The sequence below is a fragment of the Papaver somniferum genome, chromosome 8, assembly GCF_003573695.1.
Source record: "Papaver somniferum cultivar HN1 chromosome 8, ASM357369v1, whole genome shotgun sequence".
Classification (NCBI taxonomy): Eukaryota; Viridiplantae; Streptophyta; class Magnoliopsida; order Ranunculales; family Papaveraceae; genus Papaver; species Papaver somniferum.
Window position 1 is genome coordinate 174,871,268 of NC_039365.1, and position 27,368 is coordinate 174,898,635.

The 27,368-nt window shown below is 37.0% G+C and overlaps 3 long non-coding RNA genes across 8 annotated transcripts; 1 reads left to right on the plus strand and 2 right to left on the minus strand.

Moving 5' to 3' along the window:
- Positions 1-423: 423 nt before the first annotated feature.
- LOC113306791 lies at positions 424-2,523 on the minus strand. The gene is made up of 3 exons (XR_003338835.1): positions 2,419-2,523; positions 2,118-2,218; positions 424-2,015 (listed from the first exon to the last, which is right to left on the minus strand). It is a non-coding gene; the product is annotated as an uncharacterized LOC113306791 (long non-coding RNA).
- Positions 2,524-13,153: 10,630 nt separating this feature from the next.
- Positions 13,154-18,431, minus strand: LOC113304026. Of its 6 annotated transcripts, none has more exons than XR_003337982.1 (4): positions 18,054-18,431; positions 17,836-17,910; positions 17,327-17,380; positions 13,154-17,094 (listed from the first exon to the last, which is right to left on the minus strand). It is a non-coding gene; the product is annotated as an uncharacterized LOC113304026 (long non-coding RNA). The 6 variants fall into 6 exon arrangements; XR_003337985.1 differs by having other exon boundaries at positions 13,161-14,132; positions 14,224-17,094; positions 17,327-17,910; XR_003337986.1 differs by having other exon boundaries at positions 13,161-14,145; positions 14,224-17,094; positions 17,327-17,910.
- Positions 18,432-19,105: 674 nt separating this feature from the next.
- Positions 19,106-20,434, plus strand: LOC113304061. Its single transcript, XR_003338023.1, has 3 exons — positions 19,106-19,541; positions 19,804-19,920; positions 20,258-20,434. It is a non-coding gene; the product is annotated as an uncharacterized LOC113304061 (long non-coding RNA).
- The last annotated feature ends 6,934 nt before the right edge of the window (positions 20,435-27,368 follow it).

Consider the following 27,368-nt stretch of genomic DNA (forward strand, 5'->3'; position numbering starts at 1 on the left):
CTGTCACCATCTTATGCTTACCTCGCAACAATGCTCCTGTTCCCAGCTAAGAAGAGGACTTAATGTTGATGGTGGTTTTTAGCTTAGGGTTAAAATCGTAAAACCTTACATCTGACATGACGTCAGTACAACCACTAGCACATTTATTGAATCATTCAACATGCCTACGTAAGAATTACCAGAGTACCTTTTTTTTATACATGTGTCATGTTCCACAGCAGAACCCTTAGTATTGACCGACATAATCTTCGTACATACCAAACCCTAATTCTCGCACCTCCGTGCCAATGGAAAACCATGCCAGCCACGTCTCCGCACCAAGGCATGCCAACCATGCCAGCCGCACCACCGTGCCAATGGAAAACCATGTCATCCACGTCTCCGCGCCAAGGCATGTCAACCATGCCAGCCGCACAACCGTGCCAATGGAAAACCATGTCATCTACGTCTCCGCGCCAAGGCATGCCAACCATGCCAGCCGCACCACCGTGCCAATGGCAAACCATGTCAGCCACGTCTTCGCTCCAAGACATGTCAACCATGTCATCCGCACCACCGTGCCAATGACAAACCATGCCTCCGCGCCAAGGCATGCCAACCATGCCATCCACATCTCCGCGCCAAGGCATGCCAACCATGGCAACCGCACCACCGTGCCAATGGCAAACCATGCCAGCCACGTTTCCACGTTTTCATGCTAATACCCTCCCTCAATCTCAAGTGGGCTGACGACTTGAGATTGCAAACTCTCAGCTCACACTATCATTACAAACAAGCACAACACAACATAAGTAGACATAACTAAGATGACTACATGGCACAGACTAACAAGAGAGTAACATAGAAGCAAAAAGAAGCAAGTGTAGGAGGCGAAAACAGGAGATGCGATGGCACAACAGGTTACAAGTTGATGTTGCAGAAGCAGTTGTTGTAGATAAAAGCAAAGATTGTTGATGAGTTGCGGAACATAAGTAAGAAGTAGTGGCTGCAGACAAGTACCAAACTGGATACCAACATGGACAGTTCTTGCCAGCAAAATATGTGAGCATGAAAAGCAGTTGACGCAGCAGTACACAAACTCCCAGTAGTGTCGTAAATTGAAAGCAATGGCCAAACTAGAAACTGCAGTCACCATACATCAGGCTGTGTTGGTTGCAGACACTCGAAAAACAGATGGCTAACACCATAATCAATGTTGCAGTGTAAATATACAGTGAGAAACCAACTCATAAAGCTGTAGAAATTGTAGTTTAACACCAAAATGAGAAGTAGTAGTTGTAATAGGTGTAATAGCAGCAGTAAGGATACAGGGAGGAACAGCAGGTGGTGTAGTAATTGTTGCAGTAATGCAATGTTTGATGCAGTGGGAGATAAGAGGTGCAGAACAAGACCAATTATTAAGTAAATGACTCCAACAATCACATCTTATGCATACATATTGGCCAAAAAAACTATCAACACCATGTTCAAGACTGGAAGTTTAAGGAGCGTATATGAATTGCAGCCTTCCCGGTTCGGGGAATTGCTCCTGAAGAACCTTAACAGCACCAAAGTTTCCCCGAGAGAGATTATCCTATAAAATGGATACAGAATACAAGTCAATTCCAAGCTATTATTAAAGCCATCAAAATGCCTGAAACATAGTAGACGCCCATAAAGGAAAACTGACAACAATTCCGAATTCAACCCGAAGCTAATGTCCTGTGAGGCTTAACCACTTGCAAAAAAATATGAAAAATTGTATTTGTTCACCTCCTATCTGTAAAATGCTTACTATTATTTAGTGCGACGATAAACACTTCAGCTGCATTTCTGATCCAAGAAACATACCTTTCACAACCACCAGTAAGTTTTAACTTAGATAAACATGCATGCATTTCCTTTTCTGTAATACTTATCTGCCATAACCGTTACATGATTTTGAGACACTTTTACATCTACAAACTTGTCCACCACACTATTACAGCTCCAACAACTCAACAACAAACCATGTTTAGATCAGCACAAGTGAACAACTGCGACAAAAAATCATGAAAATCATGAAAATGGACAAGTGAACAACTGCGAAAAAAAAATCTTCCAAATGAACAACAACAAAAAAAAAAAAAAAAACTTACCTGAGAATGACCGAGGCCTAGGTCTGTTTAAACCATTTGTCTAAACCCCCTATTAACAAACGACAATTCCGAAGATCCCCAATCTCTGATTATACTTTGATCTGTTACCAACAAATAAAAAGTCAAATTTCTCAAACAAAGAAAACCCCAGCAAACAAAAATCAATTTTTTAGAAAACCCAGTACTACAAATTCATCAAATTACAATAATAAGACCCACCGGGAAATCCAAAAATAACAAAATAAAAATCCAATAAACACCCTTTAATTCCAGAAGAAAGAAGAAGTAAAAAAAAATTCACCTGAAACAAAGAGAAGTGCGTGCCAAAATCTTAAAATTTTGATCAATCAGAAAGCTATGAAATCGAAACCCAGTTTAAAAGGGGTGTTTCTTCCTTCAAATGTCAGAGAATGTTTTTGAACCTAATAATGAATCAAAAATGTATGTTTTGTTTGTGGCCTATTTTGTGTTTCCTCCCCGCCAAGATAGCTAATTAGCGTTTCCTCCCCAAAAAGATTGAAATTAGTGTTTCCTCCCCTCGTTAGCTTTTCCATTCACTGCTCGGTTAGCTGAGTCAGCACCTATGCACGCGTGGCAAAAGCTGTACACGTGTTTCCCGTCCTTCCCAAAATACCCTGATTTTCATAATTCATCATCAGTTTCACTCGGCATCATCTCAATTTTCAATCTGAGAAACAATCAAAACCACAACTCCCTTTTTCGAGCATACACAACATCGAATAGTATCCATACAAAAGCCAATTTGCTTCCAGTTTAGTCATAAACCCCATCACTCACGTCAAAGCTCAACCATCTACAATAATCAACACAAGAACCTTCATGATCTCAACCTCGTTTCTCCATCTGCAAACCCATTGAGATAACCCCAACATACCCATCTTCCAATCATTCAGTCATCTTCTTCATCCATCATCTAACACCGAATAAACCCCCATCGATTTCATGGCATCATCATTCCAGTTTCTTCCGATTGAAACCCATTAATTCAACAGATGAGATCCCCTCTTTCCATAATCAATTTGTACAACCAATTCTATGATTCTGTACATATTATTTCCAAGAAACAAACAAATTGAAATTTCAGAAGAACATGTCTTTGAAATTAAATTTCCGAGAAACCCTAAAAATTTGGGTTTTTTTTATTTTTACTGATTAATGAAATTGAATTTCGATTGAGGGAAGTAGTAAGAAATTGTGATGTTTCAGTTCAACTAAAACCAGGTGTCGATATTGAAATGCTGGAAAGATTGAGATGCTGCCGAGATTGAGATATTTCAGTTCAAATTTGGTTCGCCGAGATTGAGATGATGCCGAGATTGGTTTGTTGCTAAAATTGCACCTCAAATAACACAGATGCATAGGGAGATGGTTGCGTAGAAAATTAAGGGGTTTGAATCACTTAAATTGCTTCTGCTGATGCTCGAGTGAAGAATACAGAAGATGGAGAAGTGAAATCCATTAAATTTAGAGGAAATAAGGAGCTCGAGAAGATGGGAGAACGGGCTAATCTCTAATTCACCAGATGTTGTTGACTGTTAGATCTAGTTATTTTTGTGGCTCGATTGAAGATTCATGGTACAAGGATGAATGGGTTATCTTTGTAATTGAATGGATATCAGTAGGGTTTGATGTTAATTTGAGATTGGTAACTGAGATGGGGTTTTTAAATGGATTCAGGGACAAGAGAAGGAAATGATGGTGTTTCTGAGATGGAGAATGATAGAACATGATACTGAGAATACAAGAAAGGTGCGAGTGAGATGAAAAGCCAATGAACTGGGATTGGGTTTATTGCCGATGGCATCTGTCAAATTTCACAGTACTGGTTTCAGGAAAAGACTTGGGTTTAATCACTTGAAGAAGAAGGGGGTATTTTTGGTAACACATGGGACACGCGTACAATTTTTGCCACGCGTGCACAGGTGCTGACTCAGCTAACCGAGCAATGGATGGAAAAGCTAACGAGAGGAGGAAACACTAATTTTAATCATTTTGGGGAGGAAACGTTAATTAGTAATCTTGGTAGGGGAGAAAACGCAAAATATACCTTTGTTTATAATGTGAAGCATTCAATAACAAGTAAATGAAAAAGAAGGATACCCTATTAGATTCAACTTTCAAGCCACAAGGTAAAATAATTCGAAGACCCGATGAGAGTCTAGTTACGGGTACTCGGTAGGAACCGGACCCGTTCAATATTTGGACCAAGGCCCTTATCTCCTATGTGCGTCAAAACTAACTAATCTTATGTTATATATATATATAGAGAGAGAGAGAGATAGAGAAAGATCCGGCAGGCTACACGAAACCACTCTTTGCTCTCGGGGGACGAAAAAGGAAGGAACTGGATTCTCTCTAAACTCTGATTGATTTAAACTGGAATGTCTTCAATTGTTTTAATCCAAGTGGTTGTTTATCTGTATTATATTTTGTTAGAGTTGTTGAGTTCCATCGATCATTATTAGAGTTGAAACCATGTTTTGATTGAATTTTGTTTTGTTCTGGGTTTCGATCCAACATGAGGTTTTTGTAATTTAGCTGATTTTTTTGAGTTTCATCATTGTTTGAGATGATCCTTAATAATTTGAGAGTTACATTCATATCAATATTGGTATGAATAATGGGGTTGCTCAAGTCTTAAGTAGTTATTTTTACATATCTTTCTACGAATGTATCATATAATACTCTAGTTGAGTCTGGCTCCTAATGTTTTAGCAATCTTCTGTCAATTTTGTGTTAATGGTTCCGGTGCCCTGAAGATGTATCCCTCTTGGAAATCATATTTATTGAGCTAAGAACCCATTATTGTGTTGAGAAACACGTTATGATATCCCTTAATACTTGAACTAGGCCCACAAACTATAGCTTTCATACTAGTTCATGTATCCTTCTAAGTTTATGTGATCAACATCTATAAATAAGGAAATAAGATACTTGTTCTTTCGAAGAAAGAAACCTTGTGGTTACCGGATAATTGGCTGAATCTTTCGTCAGACCTCGTCTTAGATAGAAAGCTCAAAAAGATCTCATGAAACCATTGATCTTGATGACGAAGACGTCAAAGAATGAAGTAGTTCTTTTTAAGAGTATGTCCTGAAAAGAATGACTGCAAGAAAAGAACAAAACTCTTGGATTGCGAGTGCATCAAGGATTTAACTCATTCTCAGAATGACTCAAAGATTGATATTCCAAATCTACAATTGCAATTAAATCATCTTATTGATGGTCAAACTAAAATCTTTGAAAAGCAAAAAGTCATGATAAACCAAAAAAAGCTGATATCTGAGTGCACTACAACTAGACAACTTGATCGTGTTGTAAATCAAAAGGTTGGTGTTCTAAGCCACGAACATGGAGTCTCTACAGCTAAGCGAATCAAGGACATCATTACTTTGTTTTACGATAGAGTTTTGCAGAGGTGTGAAGAAATAGAAGAAGTCTAAACTTATTTTGTATTTGTTTTATGTACTAGCTAGGAAACTTCTTGCAAGAATTTATTCTTGTGTTTAAGAAGGATAACTAGGGTTTGGTGTATCATATATTGTGATTACACAAGCTATTTCCAACGATTTTTATCTTGCATGTTTTTAGATTTATTTATTTAAATTCTAGATCTTTTGGAAGATGAACTTCCGATATTTAATGTTTATTGGTTTTAAATATTGCAAAGTGTTATGAGATATATGTGTCTTTTAATTTTTGTGAATTGAACTCATATCTCATATATGCTCAAAATTTAGATCTGTTAAGTTTTGTGAACTGTAAAATAGAACAAACCGATATTAATCTCAAGCCAATAATACAATTGTACTCGGACGATAGATACAACAAGATCAGATCACATAACTACAAAGAAAAGTACTCTGGTCTGGCTTCACAATCCCAATGAAGTCTTTAAGTCGTTAACCTATAGGGTCTCGAGAGAAACCTAAGGTTAAAGGAGAATCGACTCTAGCTAACATAACTAGTATCACACATGAGGTGTGGGGATTAGGTTTCCCAGTTGTTAGAGTTATCATCTATATAGATTCCAAATGAGGGTTTGCAATCAATGTTAACTTAGTAACAAAGCATTCAATATTCACCGCTAGATGAAAACCTGATTAGATTCAAGCTAATATCTTTCAAACATTAGATCGAAATTACCTTGTCATACACAAATGAAAGTATTTCATTTAGGTTTGGGAAACCGTACCTAAATGTGTACACTTAATTGGTTCAACATTAGTTAATCAATTGGTTAGCCATATGAGCACTTTCATATCAACCGTATCCATCTTTACAAAAACTAGTTCAAATGAATTCAAACGAACTAGTTAGTGAGTTGTTCAATTGCTAAGATTTTATAGAAGTATACAAGACACAATTGAAGCGAAATCGGTTTGATTCACTTGAATCGACTCATGAACATTATAGACACGGTTTACAAAGATTGCTTTATTATTTAAATGTTTGATAAAGTAACCAGCTTAAGTATGCATACGGGTAAGCGTACTTAAGCAACCGGTTTTGAGTTTATTTTTGTTTCCAAACTCGACAGAAATTTAAGGATGTAAACTTTCCTGCAGTATGTGTACGGGTACACATACTTAAGGTGACCAGATATGAGTTTGTCAAATCCCAAACTCAACAGAAATTTACGGATGTAAACTTCCGCCAGTATGCCTATGGGTACGCATACTTAACCTGTCTCCTTCAACCATTTTGTACACACACGTATGTATACACTTGGTTCCCGGTTTATGGACTTATACACTAATGTGTGAACACACCATGCTTATATCCAAAGATGGTTACATAATCTGAACTCTCACTTCAATCATTGAAACTTTATTAGAGGATGTTATATGGTTGTTATTTACAAAGCGATGTTATATGGTTGTTACACTAATGACGTATTTTTCATCAAAGCGATTTTCAAGATATTGAAATATCGACATGACTTTCGTCACGAGTAAAGATGAACTTGTCTAAATAGGAAGCTTACCTACACATATTTCGAGAAATAGATACGCGAGATAAACTCGGCTCGAAATATAAAATGTGTATAATAGAAATCTGTATGATTGTATGACTTTTGTATCAATAATAGGACATAGAATAGACTTTTGAGTGATAGATAAGTTCAAATCTCCACATACATTTTAGTCGACGAAGTTCCACCAGTTCCTTGAGTAGTTATTTGTCTTCACATGATGAACGCCGTGGATTCTGGAGCTCAACTACACTTAACTATCCTAATCCGAGACTTAGCTATAGTAGACTAGAAATCAAGACATATAGTTTTGGCAACTAAACTTGACAAACAAGCTTGAGATATCAAGGCTTGCGAGTTCGACCGAGCAATGCTCTAACAATCTCCCCCTTTGTTAATTTTAGTGATATCAATATGTAATACAAAATAAATAACTTTTGTAGCTTCTCTTCCACATGATTGATCTCATTGGTTCTTCAACATTACTCATAATCTTCGTCCTTTTCAAGTACTCCCATGATTCCATAGATGTTCAATTCATCATCATAGTCGTTGAAGATCCGTTGCCATAACAATGAGAAAACAATTGAAAAAGCGGGGGTCTAACAACCTCACCCAATATTTCGATTAGCAATCCGTATGGACTAACTCCAATATACTTTCAAGAGAATCAACTAGACAGTTAGTCCCTTTTTTCTTTATTAATAATACTAGTTTCTCACCCGTGCTATGCAGGGGTCAGTGTCTCGAAAATATTCATTACATAAAAAAGAACTGATTAAATATATTCATTACGATAAAAAAACTCAATGTGATAGGAAAGAAACTATTAAAAGTGGGCTTGCTCAAATCCTGTCTCCCTTGCTAGTGTTTACTGGGTTGATTAGTTGAGAACTTTTCTTTATTCAGGCTCTATTTATTATGTTCTTTTCGGATGGACATGTTGTATTTATTTTTCTTATTATAACTTTAAGGCCTGCAGGTATTGTGCCATGTACTATTTTGTACGACATGTACACTGAATACTTTCTACAAAATGGTAAGCAAGATTATTTGGCTCATCCATTACTCTAAGGTTCAACACCATAAAATGGTTATATAAAAATTATCTCCTCTGTGCAGCTGTCCCACAGGCTCGAAAAAATAGTCATTGGCTAGGTTTCTGGATAAAACAAAGAAAGATAACCTCCGGTGAGGATATATCTCCCAAGATAGGTGAAACTATATATTAAACATTGCAATTGTTGGTTGCCAAACCGATATGATATTGTACGGTTATCGCATCACTCGGAATCAATTGAAGAGATTCAGAGAGCAAATGACCAACTAAAACTCATGAAGATAAAATTGAGCAGCAACATAAAAATTCAAAAATACATATAAACAAAGGCAAAGGCTAGCTAAAATGCAGATTATCAAAGAACTACATATTTTGAGTTGATGTATTTCAAATCTAAGACCACCACAAATATACACACTTTCAGCATGTAATGTTGTTTTTCATGTCAATAACATATTTTTTACTCAAATACGCTATGTTGTCATAGATTTTTGTTTACAGAGCTACTAAAATACAACGATAGAGTAGAATTAACTTAGAAACCGAAAAGGTGTCCAGAAACATACCAAGGATTAAAAAAAAAACTAAATTGATCCTAATACATTTAAAAAATGACGTGCTTTCAAGTCCACTTTTTATGAGTGGGTGAGGGTCACCATCGAATGAGGAGGGAGGTATTCCCACCGCGCGACTCATGACCTCGCATGGCTTAGGATTTTAAAGGTTTTGATAGAACGAAAGATAGTTTTGTGTTTACAGGACAGACTATGTTTATACCTCTCGACTCCCATAACTCTCGTATGTTGCTCACGCTCACAACTCTCAGCTTACACGTGTGCACAACACACTCACTCTCATGCTAATACCCTCCCTCAATCTCAAGTGGGCTGTAAAACAGACGACTTGAGATTTCAAACTCTCAGCTCACACTCTCATTACAAACAATCACATCACAACAGAAGTAGACATAACTAAGATGACTACATGGCACATACTAAGAAGAGAGTAGCATAGAAGCAAAAAGCAGCAAGTGTAGGAGGCGAAAACAGGAGATGCGCTGGCACAACAGGTTACAAGTTGATGTTGCAGAAGCAGTTGTTGTATATAAAAGCAAAGATTGTTGATGAGTCGCGGAGCATAAGTAAGAAGTAGTGGCTGCAGACAAGTACCAAACTGGATACCAACATGGACAGTTCTTGCCAGCAAAATATGTGAGCATGAAAAGCAGTTGAAGCAGCAGTACACAAACTCCCAGTAGTGTCGTAAATTGAAAGCAATGGCAAACTAGAAACTGCAGTCACCATACATCAGGCTGTGTTGGTTGCAGACACTAGAAAAACAGATGGCTAACACCATAATCAATGTTGCAGTGGAAACATACAGTGAGAAACCAACTCATAAAGCTGTAGAAATTGTAGTTTAACACCAAAATGAGAAGTAGTAGTTGTAATAGGTGTAATAGAAGCAGTAAGGATACATGGAGGAACAGCAGGTGGTGTAGTAATTGTTGCAGTAATGCAATGTTTGATGCAGTGGGAGATAGAGGTGCAGAACAAGACCAATTGGTGCAGAACATGAGAAACATCCTTGTCCCTGACTTAGATGCAATCGATCACCAGCAAACATATTGAACAACGGGCACCAGCAACAATACACAAATACCAAATAAGTATACACCAGCAGCAACACTCCCAAAGAAAGGTTCATACTCATCTTTTAAGCTTGGCAGTGGAAAAAAAATACAGCATTCACAAAACCAGTTCCCAAATTTAACATAATAAACCCAACTACCGAAAAAATTAAGCGCCAAAAGCATTCTCCATATCACAGCATAAGAAGAAACCATCGTAGCTCAGCATTCTCAGTATAACTCAGGTAACAACATCACACTATAACGATGCAGCTCCATTTATCAACACAGAAAAGAACATTTTGCAGCAGTAAATGTAGTATTATTCTAAAAATTCAACAATCAAGAGCTGAAACAACTTATGAAAGCACTTACTAAAGTACCCAAATTATTCGCAATTGAAGAAGAACGAAACCAGCAAACAAGAGATATTCTGGTATTATTCAGCAACATGAAAAAAAAATGAAAGATAACTAAACCAGGCTACATCAGAATTGAATGTAGACTCATCAAAGAGAACATCAATCTGTACTTAATATACCTCCTCAATTTCAATTACGAAACATCATCCTCAGTTCCATCATTACACACACAAACCAACTCACTCACATACCACTACTGTGAGGACTGTACCAAAGTAACATTGAGAGGAGGAGCTAACCGAAGCAAAATTAAGCACTCAATGGTGCAGCAAACAATCAACACACATACGTACCCCAACATTCTACTGGATTTAAGAAGAATTTTTCCCCACTATTCAATGGAACAACATTAAGCTTCTTCCTAACTAACTATTGTAGGAGAAATAGGCATGCTCAGACCAAATAGATCCAAGAATCAGAACCAGTAGGATTTGATAAAATAACTAGGTCAAAATCATACCAAGTTATGATGAAAACAGAATTTGCAGACGAAATTGAATTTTGTTGAGATAGTGATGTAGAAGCTGAACACATGCGATCAAATCTAAAGTAATTGAAATGTTAAGATGGAGATTACCAGCAGAGATTCGAGATTTAGATATTGAGGTAGAGAAATTTCAGATCCAAACAACCAACTGGAAATCCAAAATCACCAAGAGCTCAAGTTCTAAAAACGAATTTTAGATCCAATATACATGCTTAATCCAATTTGACGACGTTGCAGTAAAGCATCGGGATCAAACCCTAATTCGCACTAAGAAATCACCAGTAGCAACTCTTCTTACAAACTCCTTGAATCTTGAATCAATCTTTCATAAGCCCTAACTGAAGATGATGGAGAACAGCAGTAGCAGAAGAAATTGGAATTGAAATTTAAGATTTAGCAGTAGAAAGGATCGATACCCCTAAGAATTGAAATTCTCAGGACTGATACCGTTTTAGCATTCGATACCATGATAGATTTTTGAATCTACATTTCTACTGAGACGATTTGATAATCAATTGATTATAGAAAGGAAGATAATTTTGTGTTTACTGGACAGACTGTGTTTATACCTCTCAACTCCCATAACTCTCGTGTGTTGCACACGCTCACAACTCTCAGCCCACACGTGTGCACAACACATTCACTCTCATGCTAATAGTTATCACGGCCAAAAATTATTACGGGACTGAGAAAAATGTAAAGTAAACAACCAGCGTTTTTATCTGATCGTCAATTATTTAGATAATGGTGGTGCTTACGAAGGAGAAGTACCATTATGGGGTACCTACCTTCACTGTGTGGAAGAGGAACATTGATGTTTGTTTTCCTAGTGCCCAGTTAAAAACCCTCGGTTCTCTCTCTTTTTTGTGCATCTTTTATTTTGTTTGTCCACTTAGAGATGAAATGCAACATGTTTGTAAGATGTCAAAATGTTGTCTTGAGAGGAGAAGGGTATATTCCAGGGTTTAATGTAATGGTAGTGCGGTAAGGTAATGTATCAGATATATACCAACTTCTCAATTACCCTAAGCATGCACAAAGGGAATAGAGTTGAAAATCCATGGAGCAAACCCTGCTATATGTTTTTGCCTGAGACATAAATAGCTTATATATATTATATACTAGGTATCACCCCGACCTTCGGTCGGATCTCAACCTCTTTCGAGTTTTGATTACTGTTTGGTCAGTCAGTCAGTATCATCACACGAAATTTTAATCATTCTGTAACGATCAGAGTCGTATTTAGTTAATCGGGTCATAATAGCTAGGACCTGTGGCCCCGACCGTGGATTAGAAAATGGAGAGCCAAATGTAGTCCCTGCATTAAAATTGGTCGTGATTAGGTTTAAATATAGAGAGTTGAACCTATTAGGCAGACCCCGATGTTTTGTTGGCCTAATCAAATTAGTCGGGGCCTACATACCCAACCGTGGTCCCTTAAATTCTCTTTGAGCCTGCAGACGAAGATAAACTTTTTCTGAGTTTTTTGTACTGTTTGGTTAGCCGATAAGTATCCTCACACAAAATTTTAGTCATCCAGTAACGATCAGGGGCGTATTTAGTTAATCGGAAACAGGCCCCGGCTGTGGATTAGAGAATCTAGAACCAAACGTAATCCCCGCATTAAAATTAATCGTTATTAGGTTGAAACTTAGATGGTTGAACCTATAAGGCAGACCCCGATGTTTTGTTTGCCTAAGCAAATTAGTCGGGGCCTACAGCAAGGCCGTGGTCCCTTAAATTCTCTTTGAGCCTACAAGCAAAGCTTAATCTTTTTCGAGTTTTGTTTACTATTTGGTCAGCCGGGCAGTATCCTCTAACGAAATTTTAGTCAGACCGTAATAATCGGGATCATGTGTAGCTAGTCTGATAGTAATAGTCGGGGCATACGACCCCGGCCGTGGATTAGAAAATCTAGAGTCAAATGCAGTTTCCATGTTAAAATTAGCCGTGATTAGGAAGAAACCTAAAAGGTTGAACCTAGAAGGCAGACCCCAATATTTTAGGGGCTTGATCGATATTTTAGGGGTTTGATCAAATTAGTCGGGCCTATAGTCTCTTAAATTCTCTTTGAGTAAAAATAGCAACAACCCACATTGATTAAGTGGTGTGTTATTTTAATCCATCTTAAAATCCTATTTAAAAAACGGTCCGCGAGTTATAACCCAAAGGTGTCACTATCCATTCACAAAAAACCCGCCAAAATAAAAGTAACACAAAAATCCCAAAAAACAAAATTTTGATGAAACCTCACAAAATTTGATTAAAATTCATAGAATTTGACGAAACCAATTTTTGGTTTCATCATAAAATTTTGATGAAACCAAATTTGAAATTTTGAGTTTTTGTATCTATTTTTTAAAATTTGGGGTTTTTGTATCAATTTAGTTTAAGATGGAGTTTTAATGAATCCCAACATTTGAGGGAGTTTTTGTATCACGAGTTTGGTCACCTTGGGGTTTTATGACTAGTTTTGTTTAAAAAAAAAAGTAATCCATTGAGACAATTATTTTTTATCTGACATATTTGGAAATAAAAATTCACCTGGTGACAAATTATTCTTAGGCAATTCTCAAGTTATAAGTAAACGGTCTAGACTCAGGATGCTTAATACATAGTAGTTGGTACCACTAACGATTAACCGATACGCAAAAACCCAACCGCTTATACTTATTCTTGACCACTTTGTGACTTGTGTCGCTATCTATGCCTGATGCATCTGGCATGTCCTCATGGTATGGGCTTTTGGAATATAGTGTACACTTAAAAGGGAATTGGTTGGATGATACTGGTTACCAGGAACGTGACTCTTAGTAACTAAGTAAGTTTTTTTTATATGATTAAACTTAATTACCGCATAATTCACCTGCCAAGGGTTTAAAATTATTAATATTTGAAATGCACACACACTAATAATTTAGGCGACCAGTTGTCTCACAGCATTGAAAGCGTGTAGGCGTTAAGCATACCGAGGCAATGGGCTTTCCAACATTATTTTTCGTCGCCAACTTCCGGTGCGTACTTTCTCTTAGATAGCACCCTTACCTTCCAGAAATCAGAATTTGTTTTTATAAATACTCTTACTGCTGAATTCATACACATCATTCAACATAATCTTTCCATTAACGCTGCACTCCCATACTCTCCTACGGTCCTACCCTCCAAGTGGATATCCCCAAGTTCTTTTTAGAATTTGATCATTCACATCCGACGAAAGGTTGCTTAGAGTATTCCCTGGAATGTTCCAAGCTCCATCTTCTATGCAGTTTATGACTTTTGTTTCTGTACGTCTTTCTTTCACACTCAAATCAGCCATGGCATCCAAAGAAAATTCCATATTTGAACAGTACCATCTATCACCCCTATACCAGTTGTAATCAACCATTTACCTTATGCTGCATCCATATTCAGTGCTCGTTGCTGCCCATATTGACTTCTTAGTGATTAGGAACGGAAACAGTTATATGAGGAAACCCAAGGAAATGTGTGGAATGAACGGATAGATAGATACCTCTTATAACCAGCGGATGGACGGATGGAAACCTCGTCAACTTCTGAAATAAACTAATTTTTAGGCATGTTCATTTGGATCGTGGTTTGCTAATCGTGAATTATGTAAACTCACTTCTAATCTAGAGCATTATTTCTCCCCTCCCGACATGTCGATAGCATTGTTTTGAGCTATCTGGTGGCTTATATAAATCCAAGTTTCAGAAAGGGCTAAACAATGTAAAAACCCATACACAATAACATTGTTTTGAGCTATTCGATGTCAATCTTGGCTGCATTGGGAGCTTGTTGTAGAGAGAGGTCATTACATCTGAACCATGTATGAAATAGAGAAGAACCCATTGGAACCTTGACAGAGACATGCCTGATTACATGGTAATTGGTGTGAAGTAATTTATAAAATTGAACAAACCCTGTACGAAATAGAGAAGAACCCATACATGCCTGATTTCCGGTAATTGGTGTGAAGTAATCAATAAAATTGAACAAACCCTAACTATTTGTAATAGCAAATCAATAAAATTACAAAAGACCGAAGAAACTTTATCCGGTAGTAAAAACCCAAAGCAATGTTTGTGTTAAACATGGCTGAGGGTTCTTATATATAGACGTCCACAAAGTTTCCAGATTTTACTCGGATTAGGAAATTAACTTTGGTATGTGTTTTAAACCGGGAACTAACTTTGGTATGTGTATAAATTTTGGAATCATGTTAGCTGTTTCATACGTATATTAAGAAACAGATTTCTAAGAGGAAACCGATGACGTCACTCATATTTTCTGAAGTTGTAGGAGATTGATAGATGACGTACAAAAACGTACAGGGAGAAGAGTAGAATTTAAGAACTTGAAAAAATTGACCTTCTTCCGTTTGTAGGAGATTGATGTTGTAGACTTTCTTCCGTCGCAATTGAGCTTGCAATCTTGAAATCAAAAACGCACATAACTGATACTCTATTAATATCAAACAGTCAGGAGTTATGGACACCCACGATTGGGAAGGATTAAGGAAACCAAATTTGAAATCAATATCCTCTTTGAAGCCTGTTGGTTTGAACGGCCTTTTGATATGGACGAAATACTGAAGAACAGGCATAGTTTTATACAGGAGTTTTTGGAACCAGAATTAGGACACATCACTGTTTCCGGAAATAGTCACGACCAAGTCATTATTAACGGGACCCTAATAATATCCGGAACCAAGGATCACGAAAATATCTCTCCCCCAACTCTTGATCCGGGCCTTAGGATGACGAAATTGATGGTCGAATATATCCGGATAGAAGACGGAACTTCTTTTTATAATATACTATAGCTATCACGCCGGCCGCTCAACCTCTTTTCGATTTTCCATGTTCAGCTTGGGCTCAACCTTTTTACAGTTTTGTTTATTTTTCATTTGTTTGGTCGGTAGAATAGTATCTTCCCATGCAATTTTATTCTGTGGTCATAGCAGAACGTTCTCAATATTTAGTTGGTCAGTGTATTAGTTAGTCGGCTCACAGTAGAGTGTTTAATTAGTTAGATCATAGTAGCCCCGGCGGTGGAGAAAATTTAAAAGCAGATATAGTGCCCAAATATTTAGTTGGTTGTATCATATTTTAAAGCGTTAGTTAGTCGGCTCACAATAGAGTGTTTAATTAGTTGGATCGCAGTAGACGGAAAGCCGGGACCTACGGCCCGGCGGTCGAGAAAATGTAAAAGTAGATATAGTGCCCAAATATTTAGTTGGTCGTATCATATTATAGTGTGTTAATTAGTCGGCTCACAGTAGAGTGTTTAATTAGTTGGATCATAGTAGCCGGAAAGACGGGGCCGTGGAAAAAATTTAAAGCAAATATAGTACTTACATATTTAGTTGGTCGTATCATATTATAGTGTGTTAGTTAGTCGGCTCACAGTAGAGTGTTGAATTAGTTGGATCACAGTAGCCAGAAAGCCGGGGCCGTAACGGTCGAGAAAAAATCTAAAAGCAGATATAGTGCCCAAATATTTAGTAGGTCGTGTCACATTATATTGTATTAGTTGGTCGGCTCACAGTAGAGTGTTTAATTAGTTGGATCATAGCAGTTGGAAAGTCGGGACCTACGGCCTCGACGGTGGAGAAAATTTTAAAAAAGATATAGTTCCTAAATACTTAGTTGGTCGTGTCATATTATATTGTGTTAGTTAGTCGCCTCACAGTAGAGTGTTTAATTAGTTGGATCATAGTAGCCGGAAAGCCGGGACCTACATCTCCGGCGATCGAGAAAATTTAAAAGTAGATATAGTCACAAATATTTAGCTAGTCGTGTCATATTATAATGTGTTAGCCGGCTCATAGTAGAGTGTTTAATTAGTTGGATCATAGTAGCCGAAAAGCTAGGACCTACGGCCCCGATGGTGGAGAAAATTTAAAGCAGATATAGTGCCCAAATATTTAGTTGGTCGTATCATATTATAGTGTGTTAGTTAGTCGGCTCACAGTAGAGTGTTTAATTAGTTGGATCACAGTAGACGGAAAGCTATGACCTACGGCTCTGGCGGTCGAGATAATTTAAAGCAGATATAATGTCCAAATATTTAGTTGGTCGTGTCATATTATGGCGTGTTAGTTAGTCGGCACATAGTAGAGTGTTTAATTAGTTGGATCATAATAGCCGGAAAGCCGAGACCTACGGCCCCGGCGGTGAAGAAAATTTAAAAACAGATATAATGTCCAAATATTTAGTTGGTGGTGTCATATTATATTGTGTTATAGTTGCCGGAAAGCCGGGACCTACGGCCCCTCCGGTGGAGAAAATTTAAAAGAAAATTTTAGCAAACCACATACCAGTTGAGGACGTGAAATTTCGTTTGGAATTGAGACAGACTGGACCATTTTCACTGGTAGCTGCTAGATTAATGAAGAAGAAGAAGATCTGCCATTAATCAATCAATTTCCATACACAAAAAAAAACTAATAAATTTCAATACCTAATCATCTTTCTGCATCAATTCGATTACAACAACCCTAAAAAGCCAGACATCTTTCTGATTGTAAAAAAAAAAAAAACTGAAAATCATTACACCATATCGTATTTGGCCAGAAAGAAAGGAAAAAGGAATGAAAAATAAAAATTTACCATAATCTTCACTAAAGTCTCCATGAATAGGATTGAGTTTGAATAGCTCTGAATCTAAACCAATTAAAAAAAATTAAAATCTCAATTATCTGCTCTTAAAAATCAATCAAATTTCAAAAGCGTGACATTGACCAAAATCAGAGTCATTCATCTCTGTTATAGTACCAGTTTAGATCGAATTCAGACCTAAGAAACCCTTTCAGAGATAACAATTATAGGGTTTTAACATGGAACAGTAATGAACGACTCTCGATTAGATGTTCGAAGGGTCGAAAATTGATTAACATATCAATGGAACAGTAAGCTCGGGAATTCAAAGAGGGATCTAGTGAAGGACGATTTGTAAGCTCGGGAATTCAAAGAGAGATCGATTAAAGGACGATTTGCATTGGATTTCCCTTTTCTTGTGAGAAACTGGAAGATTTTGCTAGCTTAGATGAAGAAGAAGATAACCTTGCCATTAATCAATCAATTTCCAAACCCAAAAAAAAAACTAATAAATTTTATACCTAATCGTTTTTCTGCATCGATCCGATTATAACAACCATAAAAAGCATCACATCCTTCTGATTCAACTTTGAACCCTGTAAAAAAAATCAACAAACCTAAAATCATTACCATATCGTATTCTGCAGAGAAATAAACGAAAAAAATATGGCGATTAAAAAGAGTTAACAGTTGCAGGGATACATAAGATAAGAGGGTGAGGGACAAATTCAATTCGTACCTCAATTGAAATCAAAATCGTACCTAATTTTGAATACCCTTGGCAGACCTATATAAATCCTTCATCTATAAAACCCCATTGATTTCTTCATCTATAAATCAAATCGAGCTCAACCCAACTCTTATCATCATCCAAGAACTCTCAAACCCCCATCTTCAATTAACCCAATTCGGACACAGTCTCAGCTCTTCCCAAATCCAAACCTAATAATTTCCTACCCCTGTTATTTCCTCTAAAATCGACGGCCTCGAATTATACCTAATTTTCCCCTCTTCATCGCCTTTCTGATTCGCACACTATATCACAAAATCAAACTGCAGCTAAAACCTAAAGAACACGGAAGCAGAGACAATCGCAGCGAAGAAGAAGAGAAGGAGGAGGACGTGGTAGTTTTTAGTGTTTACGGAATCCCGTGTTTTTAAAGTGGTCGGGCCAAGGCATCATCCACGCCGCCCAAAAAATTATATGTCCCGAACGGACGCACATGATATATCCTTAGCCGACGATATATCCAGGCCACAGGATCGTCGAATCCTACGGTCAGCCGTGTCCCCATCATAATATGGAAAATTTAAACGTAAATGTAGTGCCACATATTTAGTTGTACGAATCATATTATAGTGCTTAAGTTAGTCAGGTGACTGTAACGTGTTTAACTGATTGGATCATAGTAGCCGGAGGGGACCGGACCGTAGGCCCCGACGATCGAGAAAATTTAAAAGCGGATGTAGTGTTACATTTAAATTAGTGTGTTATTAAATGCAAATATAATTGGACGATAATACATTTCAATTGACCCGCTGTATCGATTGAAAACAAATTCCCATGAACACGAAACATTATAAATTCAGAAAAAAACATTATATAAACAAACTGAGTGAGACCCAATTGAATCCATGGCGGCTTTGCCAATCACACCCATCACCATCACCAAGTTTGTAAACAATTACGATACTAATCAAGAAATCGAATAAGATTACAATATTCTTGCCAATACTAAGCTTCTAAAGATTATTGGAAACTCTAATGAAAACAGAAAAAAGTTTGTTTTTGTTAATCAACTTTGATAGAAACTGTAAACAGAAGGAAGACAGTAGCCAAAACTTACTTGTTGAACCGGTGAGACTGATGCTTCCCTGTGATTTTCGAAGTCAATTTAAAGGCCGATGTAGTGTTCTCATTAAAACCATTGAATGATATAGTTATTATTTTTCTTTTTTTTAATTATTGAGTTTCTGTTCTAGCAATGGTTGGATCGGTATCTTCTCAGGATACATGGCCCCGGTGGTTCTCCGTTCCAATGGATTTCTCGTAATAATGAGATGTTAGATAGTTTTGGAGGGTGCATTAAAAGCCTACAGGAGCAAGGCGTTGAAAGAAATTCTGTTGCGAAAACACTGCTTGGATGTTTTGTAGATGTATTCAATATGTACCACAACCTCGCAGAGCTAAGGGATCCGTTTGGGGACACCTGTTCTTCCCTTCAAGGTTCGTTTTCTGAGGCTGCCAAGGAAACATCGGAGCTGATAAATGAAGCAGTAGATAAACTAAATTTAGTCACGTGTTTTGATCTTACCGGCGGAGGCTCTCCACTTGGATGTATATTTTTATGGAGAATTCTATTTGAATCCTCTCTAATTAATCTTCGTTGGATCTTATATGGAATGCATTCTTTTCTCACCAGTTTGTACTTTAAAATTATACCTATTGTTTCGTACATGCGTTCTCATCTGAATTGATTGTATTACAGGATAAACAGTCAGATACTGCCACAAACGATCAACTGGATCAAATTAGGCAGTCGATTAATAAACTATTCACAGTTGAGGAAAGCGTCCTAGTTGAATTTATAGCCATGCACAAAACGGTATATACTCTTTATCTTTAAAATTTGTCCGCTATCTTGGATTGAGTATTTGATAATCTACAATGTTATCTCGTTTGACTTTCTTGTTTGATCACTACCAGTTCTATATGATGAGGGACTTTGAACTGTCTTATTGTTCTGGGTTTTTAATCCCTTAGGATTTGTAACTAAATTGGAATAAAAGTAGTGTATGCTTCCTCCCTAGCTTGGTTAGGTCATAGTAGTTATTATTGCCATGTCCTTCAACTTGCAATCCTTCTGAGTACGATTGTGTTTTTTTTATTTTGATACCTGTTTTGCTATCTGCAGCTGAAAATTGCGCACTTTTGAATGGCAGGTTGCAGAAGTTTCTTATATGCTAGGAGATGCTTTTACAACTGGTGGTACTGGTATGAGGGGTTTGAGTGATGTTACGCATCCTGGGACTTCAAGCAAGCACGGTGACCAATTAATGGATTTCAATCTCAATGATTTCCCTTGGGATAAGCACAATGTTCCTAGTGCTACGATTGGTCTTAATTCGAAGAAGTTGTCAAAGTACTACGAAGGCTATTCTCTCTCTTGAAAAATGTACTGTGGTATCTTTTGACTACAAGACATAAGATAAATGATGCTTTTTTGTGCTCACATGTTCATGGAGAAGTGATCGATTTTCTTTCAAAATGTTGTAGAAATATTACATGGATATGTTAGTATTAAAAAATATGTCTTTTGTTCGCAAAACCAATGGATACTTCGAACTTGGATCCCCAAACTAAGTCGACGTGCTTTAGGTGCGAGGCTGATATAATACGAATCCTATTGTTGGGTTTATGGGGTTGCATATAGGATCATGAAATAGTAAACCATTTTCCAGATATTATACCTAATCTATCATCAATTCGATTAGTGTTAATCAAGTTGGTTAAGCTAACTAATCAAATGACTAGTCTTTTAAAAATCAGAATTTGATTTTCATCTACTCAGCAAAACCTTATAATCAATTCCCAATAACAATTTCATCGATTCAAATCCATTAAAATCCTGAGAAAATATCTGTTACCGCTGGGATGATGTCTCGAAATAGGCGCAAACCGTACTAGATTGTCTTGATGGATTAAGTAAGTAGAGAAGAGATAGGAAATATCTATGATTTTGTTTATTGTTTCTTTTTATTTTTGAAAAAAAATATGTGTTTTTTTTTTCTTTTATGTATTATTTTGGAAAAAAGAGTCATAGGAGTGTAGGTATACGTTTTCCGAATTGAATTTAGACATCAATAAAATTCCAAATAGGGTAAGCTAAGTTTTTCTTTTGATTTACCCAATCATAAGTTCCAAATTGTCCTTAATAAAATTCTCGTTTTACAAAACCCAAAAATGACTTATTTCGATTAATAGGAAGCGAGGTTTCCTCACCGTTAAACGTGGAAGCTTTATTTGCCTAGGCTTTTAAGTCGATGAAGGAAAAAGTCATCATCCACATATGATACACAACCATTTTGATGAAAAATCATCTTCAATCCATTGATGTGAGGATGATGTGGCAAAGAAAAAGTTAGACATCCTCTAGGTGAAACTCGAGTTTTAGACATTCACTCAGAGCTTCTCCAATGGAATGCATGTGAAGATAAATGTCTAAGTCCACATAGGATAGACATTCATTTTCCCTAAAAATCTGCTCCAACCCAACTTTTTAAATCAATGTGAAGATGACATGGCTTAATTTTTGTTAGACATTGTCAAGGTGAATGTCAAACTTGACAATGTCAAGTGGTGGCTCTCTAAAAGAGTCACAAACTATACCTGCAAGTGCACAGGGTCTAGTGTATAGAACAGGGCAAGCAGGGTCGAACCACAGAGACTTGGAGTGTGCAAGTTAAAGAAGTGCTAAATTATTCTAAGCTATAAAAAAAAACAGTATGTAACAGCAGTGGTAGAAGAATTTAGAAGTAATGGCAATGCTGTGGCTCAATGCTCAGTGCACAGCATGCAAGGCAGTGTAGATAGTGAATTGAGATGCAAGATTGTAAAGAACTGAGAAGTTGGAGTTTAGGTTGTTGAATCCACAGCCTAGTTTCATAGAAGTCCCTACTGTGATATCCTAGTCCTCTTTTTCCATCAAGGAGTATAAAGGTTCTAGCCTCAAATACCTTGAAGGTGTGATAAACCACCTGCAATCATGGAATGAATTAACCTTAAGATAGAAGTCTGTCAATCCAAGTATTGGTTGTCTAGATAAAGCACAACCAAGCAGAGATTAAACTACAAATGCCAATTCCTAGCATTACCCATCTGTTTAAAGCATGGGAAATCACAAATTGAGCTAAAATCAGTTTACAAGCTTGAATATACATCAAAGTGTTAACCTAACTACCTAGGATGCATGACATACTAGGTGAGAGTAAATCAATGTGTATTCAGGGGTTAAAGCATGCTTTTCCTTCTAAGTTCATGGAGCAACAGTGAATCAAACAGGGGATTCTTATCAACTAGGGTTTCATCTAAACCTTAACACAATGAATTAGAACATCATAACTTCATAAACATGAACTGATAACAAAAATTGGAATTGAACTGGACCCTTGAGCTTGGCTAACCCAAGTCTCAATTGGTGCTCTGGCTAGCCCAGGCATACCCATTACAACATCCCAAAGCATCTATTTATACATGCACAAGTTTTTCCAAAAAACATAAAATTAGGGTTTCATAAAGATTGAAATTAGGTTTACCTAATCTCTGAAAACTCTCAAGTGCATCGACCCAATCTTCTATTTCTTCTCCTGATGCTACCCATTCCTTCAATTACTCTCAATTTCGACCTAGTTTACCAATTTTACACGCTAGGGTTTTAGAGAGAAAACGTGTAGAAATTGGGAAAATAGGTGGCTAAAGAGAAGGGAAAATGATGGGATTAGGGTTGGTGGTTTTTTAGAAGAGATGGTGGTGGTGTGGTGGTGGCAGAGAGTTGGTGGCGGACATGTTGGTGCGGACATGGGTTTGCAGACATGGAGAGGAAGGAGAAGGAAGAGATGAAAGAAAACCCGATAGAATTTTCTTAGGGTTCGTTTGGTTTGGGTGTATAGATATTAGATGATTGGGTGTTAGACGGAACCATCAAATCTCGATGTTCTGCTTGTGAAAGACGTCGGATGAGAAGATTATGGATTAATCCAACGGCGCGATGGAGATGGGTATGGAGCGACCGTTGGATGTGGGATACATCAAAATTGACGGTCCAAGATGGAGTTAGGTGTTATGGTGTTAAGCGGAAGTATTGAGATTTGATGCATAGTCAAAGAAGCGACCGTAGGATTCAAATGCAATCTAATCTGAAGGCTTAGAATTTAGGCACTATGATGTTTGACAAGAACTTCAGATTTTGATGCACTATAGTGAAGCGACCATCGGATTCAGATGTAATCTAATCTGACGGCTGAAGATGGAGGCGGGTATGGATATAGAAAATGGGTTTGGGTAAGGGTTTTGGGCCTTGGGTATGCCAAGCCCATATCTTCTTTAAGCACAATTCTTCCTTCTTGAGCCCATTTCTAGTCTTTTTGGTCTTGTGCGCATCATTCTTTGTGGCTTCCTTGCGTAATTTCTTCCGGCTTTTCACCACTCTTCTCTTTTTGCTCCGCTATTCATCCAACTTTATTTATTACCTAAAAATGCAAAATTAAGTAAGAAAAATATTTATTCTTGAAAACAATGAAAATACAGAATATGGGATAAAATGTAGAATTAATGCACAAAGATGAGTTAAATGCCAAGAAAAATATATAGAAATATGCACTTTTTAGCACTCATCAAATACCCCCAAACCTGAATTTTACTTGTCCTCAAGTAAAACAAAACTAAGGAAATCCTACCTATACCACTGTCGCTGGTCTCTCGAATGCATTTAGCGTATGCACTAAGCCTTTTAAACCACTAAGTGTCCCTAGTGGACGAGTGAAGTCTCGTGAAGGTTTGCTTAGAACGTACCTACAAAGTTCTAGGTCAAAATATAAGCTCAGATTCCATCAAATGTGACATGTGCAAGTCAGTTTAAGCTCACAGCAAAATGGAGATTGTCAATCTAGCTATCAAAGGCACAATCCTAGCACTGATAACAAAAAAAGACATGTGATAAGAGTGTAAAGTGTATCTACACATGTGTAAAGAAAGATCTGAAGTTATGACTACTAATCACCAAGAGATAGTTTCTCAGGCTAAGAACCAAGGTCGAAATCTAGCTAGCTGTCCGGACTTTACGAGAATTGTGAATGAGTTGGAGGTATTTCACAATTACTCGCGTTGTACATCAATGGCATACACCCTCCTTGCTTATTACAATGAAACAACAAAATGACATTTACATGACTCTTATTTACATTGACTACTCTCTTTTATTTTTGGAACAAGAGAGATGGAATTGATAAATACTTGATTTTTTTTTTTTTTTTTTTTTTTTAAGGAAACACTTTTGATACATATACAAAAGGAAACAAAAATTACATGACACTTTGCAAGAGGTAGCCCTTTTTGATGCACCCAGTTAAATTCGATGGTTGTCTTTCTTAATGTAACCTCCACCTTCTATCCCAACCAACCAAAGAACAAGCTAGTCAAGTTTCGTTCAGTATTCTAAAGTGATTGGCAATCGTAACTTCCTATCAAACACCTTGAAGATCGAGGCCATACATGTATTGGTAGATCGTGCGCGTGCAAATTTCTTATCACAATGTGAATTGTGCTAGAATCAGGGTGCCTAAATATCTAGACTAAGACTCCTAATAATTACATATTTGCACAAGAGTCAACATTTCAAGGTAAATGAGCTCCATTTTTATGATTTTTCATTTTTTAATTTTTTTGAATTTTTTCGATTTTTTCAAAAGAAGAAGGAGTTCGTTTTCAATTATGGCATATTATCATGGTATCTACTCTATACCCCCAAACCTAAACTAAACATTGTCCTCAATGTTTCAAAATATGAACAAAATTATAATACAACATATGAAGAGGATCATGTTGAGTAGAGAAAAAGGAAAGAGAATACCCGATTTCGGCGAAAGCAATATTAGAACTCCGTTATTCAAGGCAAGAATCCAACATATGTCAGCCGAGATCATATTGGATTAGCAAAATATATACAAAAGGAACAAAAAGGTTTTAAAATTTATCTACTTGATTATATACAAAAAATTCACCATACACCAAAAGTCTAAAGAGTTGAGGATCAACCCAAAAGAAAAAGTGTAGAGACATAGAAAGTTTCAAAACACTAAAATTGGACTGAAATGAGAGCAAGAGTGAAAAACCGAATGAATCACCCCTAAACCTAAATTTTTCAACAGGTTTACTTTTAAGCACAAAATCTAACAATTTTAGGGGTGCAGGATTCACAAGGTCTAACTGAAAATGGACTTTGTTCGGGATGGGCAAAGAAATGCATTCCAATTGTGGCTCTTTAAAAGTGTTATATTTTGAAACAAAATAGTCCAAGAGGACTTGGGAGGCACACAGTTCCAATCCTAGATTGGGAATTTTCAGAAAAGTTGGTTTAAATTTTTTGTTGCAAACCAAATCTAGGTTGGGTGGAATAATCTCGATTTGAGATTTAGGTAAGAAAGTGGGTACATCTAAATTATTTTCATGGGTACGATCAATAGTACCAACACATACTTTCCCTAAATCAGTAACAGGTAAAACATGCTCACATTCATCGAACAAAACATCAAGACCTAAATCAATATCATGATTGTTCGAAGTACTCAAATCATCACCGGAAGAAATAACATTTTGTGACTTAGGCAAGGAATCAGACACATCAAATTCGTCCTCATGCATAATAAAATTAGTGTCTACAGAAGATTCAACTATTCCTATGTCATGTTCTTCTTCACAAAAGAATTGTACAAGCCCCATATTAGAATCAAAAGCATATGAATTACAATGAGTATCAGAAGAAACAACATTCATGAAGGTTGAGGCTGAGAAGCCATATGTTATTGAACCAAAAGGTTCCACAATATTTTCAGCAAAAACATGTTCTTCTAACATATCATTATCATCATAATCATCATCATGGTAACATGCATATTGATCCTCATTAAAAGTGGTGGTGTCCTTAGTCGATTCAGGTTCCTCTAAATCAGGTTCATATTCAATATCATTTAGATGAATGGGACTGGACACTTCATTAGGGACAACATGCATTTTCTCATGAATTTCCTCCTTTTGTAGTTGAAGCAAAATCTGATCTAACTTCGCCTGAATGCGTGACATAGTTCTATCAGAATTTTGCTCACCGAGTCTGAGAGCTTCTATGGTGGAGTCTAAATTCATGGGAGTACAAAATTCTTCATGTTCAAATTGTGGTGAATGGTACATGTGTGCATGGTCATTAGGGTTTACAAAATATTGATCACAACCTTCGAAAGGTTGATTATGGTCCCAATGACTACCAGCCTCACAATTTGTGGGCATTTCATAATTTGGATTTTCATGGTATCCCCTAGATTTCCTAAATTCATGCAAAACATAGCAATATTCATCAGGGTGGTCTAAACCACCACAAAAGGTACAAACATGCATATTAGGTTGGCTAGGTTGATACATGGGTGAATAGTTATACGGGTTGGCATATTGAGGCTCATGACCTTGAAAAGGTCCATAATTATAATCCCTATAACTATTGACATCATGGTCTGTGGGAGGCTCATAAGGTGAATCTTTCCCGTAAGCATCTCTAATAGTTTTATTCCCAGAGGCAGACCAAAATCCAGACATGTCTTTGTTTTATGAAATAATCACACAAATCACAAAAAGGTAAGGCCCAAGGGAGATGATAAAAATTTGGTTTAATTTGGGAGCAATTTTGGTTTTTGAAATTAGGAGCAAATTTTTTTTTTTTTTTTTTTTGGTTTTTAAAGAGGTAGAAAAATTTGGTTTTTAATGTTGGGAGCAAGCCCACATTGGTGGGAGAAAATGCTTTGCCAAGGGAAGGTGAACTAAGCCCACAATGTGTATGCAAACTGAAGCCCAATGTAGCTTTTGAAATAGCCTAACTGTTGTTTGTTTGGTCTGAGGCCCAGCTGGGCTTTTAAAAGTTCAGTTTTTCTAAATTTTTTTTAAAAACTACAAGCCCACAAGCAATTAAACAAACAAGCCCACAAGTAATTAAGATTACAAGCCCACAAGTAATTAAGATTACAAGCCCAACCGAAAAATGGAAAAAATTATTACAAGCCCACAAATTAAAAATGGAAGCCCACAGGTTGGGTTCTCTTAATGGGTTTAGGCTTACTTGCTTAAGCACAGCCCAGCTGCTCAGTTAGGTTGCAAAAGCCCAGTTGGGCTTTGGATCATCCTAAGATTTGGCTTCAACACTCAAGGCCCAGTTGGGCTTTGGTCTTTCATCAGCTGCAGCAGCTTACAGCCCAGTCAGGCCTAGCAGCAGGAGCAGATCAGCAGCAGCAGCAA